Raw genomic sequence first — 8219 nt, forward strand, 5'->3', positions numbered from 1 at the left:
TTATTGGCCTTTTTTATTTGGTCTTTCTTTTTTTATAAGGGACAATGCTCTAATAATGATGATCATCACACTTCTATTTACTTACAACTCATGAATTACAACTCGATACTAGAACAAAATATGACTCTATATGAGTGCCTCCGGCAGTGTACCGGGATATGCAATGAATCAAGAGTGACATGTATGAAAATTATGAAGGTGGCTTTGCTACAAATAAGATGTCAACTACATGATCATACCAAAGCAATATGACAATAATGATGTGTGTCATGATAAACAGAACGGTGGAAAGTTGCATGGCAATATATCTCGGAATGGCTATGGAAATGCCATAATAGGTAGGTATGGTGGCCATTTTGAGGAAGATATAAGGAGGTTTATGTGTGATAGAGTATATCGTATCACGGGGTTTGGATGCACCGGCGAAGTTTGCACCAACTCTCAAGGTGAGAAAGGGCAATGCACGGTACCGAAGAGGCTAGCAATGATGGAAGGGTAAGAGTGCGTATAATCCATGGACTCACATTAGTCATAAAGAACTCATATACTTATTGCAAAAGTTTTATTAGCCCTCGAAGCAAAGTACTACTACGCATGATCCTAGGGGGGAGGTTGGTAGGAGTTAACCATCGCGCGCCTCGACCTCCACACATAAGGACGGCAATCAAAAGAGCACCCCATGCAACAAATTTGTTACACAACTTTTACCATACGTGCATGCTACGGGACGTGCCAACTTCAACACAAGTATTTCTCAATCTCATAATTACCCAACTAGCATTACTCTAATATTACCACCTTTATATCTCAAAACAATTATCAAGCATCAAATTGATCATAGCATCCAATTCACTTTCTCTGATAGTTTTTATTATACCCAACTTGGATGCCCATCATTCTAGGACCAATTTTATAACCATAGCAAATACCATGTTGTTCTAAAAGACTCTCAAATAATATAAGTGAAGCATGAGAGATTAACAATTTCTACAAAATAAAACTGTCGCCGTGCTCTAAAAATATATAAGTGAAGCACTAGAGCAATATTGTCTAGCTTAAAAGATATAAGTGAAGCACATAGAGTATTCTAATAAACTCCGAATCATGTGTGTCTCTCCCAAAATGTGTGTACAGCAAGGATTATTGTGGTAACTAAAAAGCAAAGACTCATATCATACAAGACGCTCCAAGCAAAACACATATCATGTGGTGAATAAAAATATAGCTCCAAGTAAAGTTACCGATAGACGAAGACGAAAGAGGGGATGCCATCTGGGGCATCCCCAAGTTTAGGCTCTTGGTTGTCCTTGAATATTACCTTGGGGTGCCTTGGGAATCCCCAAGCTTAGGCTCTTTCCACTCCTTATTCCATAGTCCATCGAATCTTTACCCAAAACTTGAAAACTTCACAACACAAAACTCAGCAGAAAACTCGTAAGCTCCGTTAGTATAAGAAAATAATTCACCACTTAGGTATTGTTGTGAACTCATTATAAATTCATATGGGTGTAAAATCTACTTTATTCCAACTTCTCTATGGTTCATACCCTCCGATACTACTCATAGATTCATCAAAATAAACAAACAACACATAGAAAACAGAATCTGTAAAAAAACAGAACAGTCTGTAGTAATCTGTATCATTCGAATACTTCTGTAGCTCCAAAAATTCTACCAAATTATGAAAACCTGAGTCATTTGTGTACCAATCCATATCAAAAATAATTAGATCAAAATCACTTTTCTGTGAATTATCAAAACTAATTTACTGGTTGCGAAAGTTTCTGATTTTCAGCAGGATCAACACAACTATCACCCTAAGCTATCCTAAAGGTCTTACTTGGCACTTAATTGAAACAAAAGCTATAAAACATGATTACTACAGTAGTATAATCATGTGGACACACAAAAACAGTAAAGGTAAATATTGGGTTGTCTCCCAACAAGCGATTTTCTTTAATGCCTTTTAGCTACGCATGATGGTTTCAATGATGCTCGCATAAAAGATAAGAATTGAAACATAAAGAGAGCATAATGAAGCATATTACTAACACATTTAAGTCTAACACACTTCCTATGCATAGGGATTTTGTGAGCAAACAACTTATGGGAACAATAATCAACTAGCATAGGAAGGCAAAACAAGCATAACTTCAAGATTTTAAGCACATAGAGATGAGACTTGATATTATTGCAATTCCTACAAGCATATGTTCCTCCCTCATAATAATTATCAGTAGCATCATGAATTAATTCAACAATATAACCAGCACCTAAAGCATTCTTTTCATGATCTACTTGCATAGAAATTTTACTACTCTCCACATAAGCAAAATTCTTCTTATTCGGAATAGTGGGAGTATCATAAGAGACTCGAATACTATAAATTGTTTCCACATTAAAAGAGTAGTGTTCAGAAAAAGGGTAATCATAATCATGACAAGTTTTATAAATATAATCATCACTACTTTTTATAGCATAAGTTTCATCACAATAATCATCATAAGTAGCAACTTTGTTCTCATCATAATCAATTGAAACCTCTTCCAAAATAGTGGATTCACCACTAAATAACGTCATGACCTCTCCAAATCCACTTTCATAAATATCAAAATAAGATTCAGCATTCTCCAAAATAGTGGGATCATTACTTCCTAAAGTTGACACTCTTCCAAACCCACTTTCAACAATATAATCATCATAAGTAGGAGGCATGATATCATCATAACAACTTTTCATATCAAAACTTGGGAGGCTAAAAATATCACCTTCATTAAACTTAGCATCCCCAAGCTTGGGACAAACATTAATTGTAGCAAATATATTTTCAAACATGTCATTCTCATCAAACATAGGATCCCCAAGCTTGGGCCTTTTCATATCATAAGCATAATCACACTCATGATTAATAGTATGGATAGCACCAATAGTATAGCAATTATCATCATCACAATGAGTAATAGGAGCAACATAATTTGGGAGGGATACCTTTCTACCTTTGCTTCTTCGTCTCTTCTTTTTCTTCTTCACATCATGTGTGGGTTTAACCCTCTTTTTGGAGCTCCTTATTAATGAGATTGGTTGAATAGAAAGCTCTTCCTCGTTACTTGATTCATCATAAGAAATAATAGGAGGATATTGGGAAGTCTCTTCCCTTTCATTAGTATTCTCTTCTTCTTCTATTTGCTTTCTTGTAGATTGCTGAATATGATATGTTTGATTCCATGCAATAGTTTTGCGACATGAAGATGGTGATATTAGAGTCATGCTAGTGGGTAGTTGTGGATTGTAGAAATACTTGTGTTGAAGTTCGTGATTCCCGTAGCATGCACGTATGGTGAACCGTTATGTAACGAAGTTGGAGCATGAGGTATTTATTGATTGTCTTCCTTATGAGTGGTGGTCGGGGACGAGCGATGGTCTTTTCCTACCAATCTATCCCCCCAGGAGCATGCGCATAGTACTTTGTTTCGATGACTAATAGATTTTTGCTATAAGTATGTGAGTTCTTTATGACTTATGTTGAGTCCATGGATTATATGCACTCTCACCCTTCCATCATTGTTAGCCTCTTCGGTACCGTGCATTGCCCTTTCTCACCTCGAGAGTTGGTGCAAACTTCGCCGGTGCATCCAAACCCCGTGATACGATACACTCTATCACACATAAGACTCCTTATATCTTCCTCAAAACAACCACCATACCTACCTATCATGGCATTTCCATAGCTATTCCGAGATATATTGCCATGCAGCTTCCATCATGATCATATACATGACTTGAGCATTCATTGTCATATTACTTTGCATGATCGTAAGATAGCTATCATGATATTTTCATGGCTTGCCCGTTTTTTTATGTCATTGCTATGCTAGATCATTACACATCCCGGTACACCGCCGAAGGCATTCGTATAGAGTCATATCTTTGTTCTAGATATCGAGTTGTAATATTGAGTAGTAAGTAAATATAAGTGTGATGATCATCATTATTAGAGCATTACCCCATGAAAAAAAGAGAGGCCGAAGAAGCCTAAATAAAAAAAAGGGGGGGCAAAGAAGCCCGCCAAAAAAAGAGAAAAAAGGGGGCAATGTTACTATCCTTTTACCACACTTGTGCTTCAGAGTAGCACCATGTTCTTCATATAGAGAGTCTCCTATATTGTCAGTTTCATATACTAGTGGGAATTTTCATTATAGAAATTGACTTGTATATTCCGATGATGAGCTTCCTCAAATGCTTGAGGTCTTCATGAGCAAGCAAGTTGGATGCACACCCACTTAGTTTCCAGTTTGAGCTTTCATACACTTATAGCTCTTAGTGCATCCGTTGCATGGCAATCCCTACTCCTCGCATTGACATCAATTGATGGGCATCTCCATAGCCCGTTGATTAGCCGCGTCGATGTGAGACTTTCTCCCTTTTTGTCTTCTCCACACAACCTCCACCATCATATTCTATTCCACCTATAGTGCTATGTCCATGGTTCACGCTCATGTATTGCGTGAAAGTTGAAAAGGTTTGAGAATGTCAAAAGTATGAAACAATTGCTTGGCTTGTCATCGGGGTTGTGCATGATTTGAATATTTTGTGTGGTGAAGATGGAGCATAGCCAGACTATATGATTTTGTAGGGATAACTTTCTTTGGCCATGTTATTTTGAAAAGACATGATTGCTTTATTAGTACGCTTGAAGTATTATCATTTTTTTGTCAAATGGTAGACTATTGCTTTGAATCACTCGTGTCTTAATATTCATGCCATGATTAGATATATGATCAAGATTATGCTAGGTAGCATTCCACATCAAAAATTATCTTTTTATCATTTACCTATTCGAGGATGAGCAAGAATTAAGCTTGGGGATGCTGATACGTCTCCGTCGTATCTATAATTTTTGATTGCTCCATGCCAATATTATTCAACTTTCATATACTTTTGGCAACTTTTTATACTATTTTTGGGACTAACATATTGATCCAGTGCCCAGTGCAAGTTCCTGTTTGTTGCATGTTTTATGTTTCACAGAAAACTAATATCAAACGGAGTCCAAACGGGATAAAAACATACGGAGAATATTTTTGGAATATTTGTGATATTTGGGAAGAAAAATCAACGCGAGACGGTACCCGAGGGGGCCACGAGGCAGGGGGCGCGACCTAGGGGGGCGGGCGTACCCCTCACCCTCGTGGGCACCCCGTAAGGCGGCTGCTGCTCTTCTTGGGCCGCAAGAAAGCTAATTTTTAGAAGAAAAAAAATCTTGGTGAAGGTTTCAGTACAATCGAAGTTACGTATCTCCGGATATATAAGAAACGGTGAAAGGGTAGAATCAAGAACGCAAAAATAGAGAGAGACAGAGAGACAGATCCAATCTCGGAGGAGCTCTCACCCCTCCCATGCCATGGAAGCCAAGGACCAGATGGGAAACCCTTCTCCCATCTAGGGAGAAGGTCAAGGAAGAAGAAGAAGAAGAAGGGGGGCTCTCTCCCCCTCGCTTCCGGTGGCGCCGGAACACCGTCGGGGCCATCATCATCACCGTGATCTACACCAACAACTTCACCGCCTTCATCACCAACTCTTCCCTCCTCTATGCAGCGGTGTAACCCCTCTTTTACCCGATGTAATCTCTACTTAAACATGGTGCTCAACGCTATATATTATTTCCCAATGATGTATGGCTATCTTATGATGTTTGAGTAGATCCGTTTTGTCCTATGGGTTAATTGATGATCGTGATTGGTTTGAATTGCATGTTTTATTATTGGTGCTATCCTATTGTGCCCTGCATGTCGCGCAAGCGTGAGGAATTCCCGCAGTAGGGTGTGGCAATATGTTCATGATTCGCTTATAGTGGGTTACTTGAGTGACAGAAGCATAAACCCGAATAAGGGGGTTCTGGCGTATGGGATAAAGGGGACTTGATGCTTTAATGCTATGGTTGGGTTTTACCTTAATGATCTTTAGTAGTTGCGGATGCTTGCTAGAGTTCCAATCATAAGTGCATATGATCCAAGAAGAGAAAATATGTTACCTTATGCCTCTCCCTCAAAAAAATTGCAATAGTGATTATCGGTTTAGCTATCGATTGCCTAGGGATAAATAACTTTCTCGTGACAAAAAGCTCTCTATTAAAACTAACTTAGTTGTGTCTTCATCTAAACAGCCCCTACTTTTTATTTACGTGCTCTTTATTATCTTGCAAACCTATCCTATCATACCTGCAAATTCCTTATAGTTCCTTACTTGTTCTAGGTAAAGCGAACGTCAAGCGTGCGTAAAGTTGTATCGGTGGTCGATAGAACTTGATGGAATATTTGTTCTACCTTTAGCTCCTCATTTGGTTCGACACTCTTATTTATCGAAAGAGGCTACAATTTATCCCCTATACTTGTGGATTATCACGCCACCAGACCTTTTTGCCCTCCATGCAGTCACGTTCTAGGGCACCATGTCCTCCAAGCCCTCCTCGTCCGCGCTTTAGGGCACGACGGAGCGGATGTGCGCCCTCGCTGCCCCCCCTCCCCCCCGACTCAGTGATGGAGTTTGAGAACACCTAGTGGGATGGCCTGGAGGTGCAGATCGCGCTTTCGTCCGTTGGGGATGTCATCATCCCCGAGCTGGAGGAGGCAGACGACTCGGAACCCTGGTGGAACCCAACAGTGGTGGGCCAGTCCTGGTCGTGAACTTCGACCCTGTCGTGCACGTCGGAGTTGGCGTCTGCGCCACACTTGTTGGTTGGCACCGACACATGATCACCGCTCCACGTGCCACCGCCGCCCCCTGTTGTGCAACCGCCGCAGTCGCCACCAGCTCACCTATGGCAGCCGCCTCCCTTCGTCAACCTCAGCGTAGACGAGGAATAGGGCAACCAAGACGGTGGCGACGCCATGCAGTGAAGACGGCGACGACGTCTTGTTCTTTTTTATAATAATTTTGAGTTTAAGTTGATGCATGATGAATAGTTCGGCCATGACTTTTGGACGTTAATGTAATATATAATTATCGTTTAGATTATTTTTATCTCCTTTTTTGTTTGAATTGTAGTTTAAATCTGAATGCTTTCACCAAATGTGACGGCCGGTCGGGTGCGACAACCGGCGGACGGCCGCAAATGGACGCTTGTGGCCACTTTGCCGACCCAAACGGACAGAATCCGGATAAAACAAACGTCTGTTTGGGGTCGTCCAACAATTGTTGGAGTAGGCCTTAAAACACACAGCCATAGAGCAGGTCTTAGAGCATCTCCAGCCGCGCCCCAACATGCCCCCCAAGGCCCTTTTTTGTCGCCGGCGGAGAAAATTCGGCCCAGTCGCACCCACATAAGCCCAATTTTCACTGGTTAGGGCCGATTTTGGAGTCGGCGGACCCAGGCCGAACCCGGCGCACTGGGGGGCGTCCGGGAGCAACGGGGGAAACATTTTTTGCGTGAAAAGGAGTGGGTCCTCCAAGTCAGTGAATCGCCGGCTTCGTCGTCCTCATCGCTTCGGTTCCCACGGGAATCAATGCCAAGGCCGCCACGCCGGTCAGCCTTCCATTGATGCCTCACGGGCGGCGCAGTGAAGGCATGGCGACACGCGTCCCCTCTCGCCACGCGGCACACGGTGGCAGCTCTCCCACCGCCCATCTGCAGCTATAAGCCTTCTTCCCTCGCTGGTGAACGCACAAACTCTCGCCACCGACGCCCTTCTCTCTACCTCTCGCCGCCGATGCCTCTCTCACCCACTCTCTCCCACGCCAACGTCAATGGTCGAGCGCTTTCCAGGCGACGACGCAGCGGCGAACGGCTTCGGTCGCCGCCATCTGCATGAGGTTGAGGCGTGCCTCCTCTACGAGGCCAACTACCCGGTGCCCCCGAACATGTGGGTGCCGGGCGCCTGGAGGCTCAGTGCTGGCGGCGTCCCGGTGCCGCCTGCGCCAACCGGAGCGGCCCGGCGAGCCAAAATCCGGTCATCGCTGCCGGAGCCACAGCGGAATCAGCCGAGGTACGACCCCCGACAGCAACACGATGTGGACGGCGTACTTCGAGCGGCGCCACGAGGAGCAGATTGCCGCCACCAACGGCGTCGAGCCCCGCGGCCGCCACAACTCCGAGGGGAGGCGCCGATGGTGGGGCGTCCCAGGCCGAACCCTCGATGCTGTCCTTGAGCACATTGAGGCCTGGGGTACCCGGCGCCCCCTCCTTCTCTCGCCGCCGCGGCAGCTCCTGGATGCCACGGCGA

The sequence above is a fragment of the Triticum dicoccoides genome, chromosome 4A (assembly GCF_002162155.2).
Source record: "Triticum dicoccoides isolate Atlit2015 ecotype Zavitan chromosome 4A, WEW_v2.0, whole genome shotgun sequence".
In the NCBI taxonomy this organism is placed as follows: Eukaryota; Viridiplantae; Streptophyta; class Magnoliopsida; order Poales; family Poaceae; genus Triticum; species Triticum dicoccoides.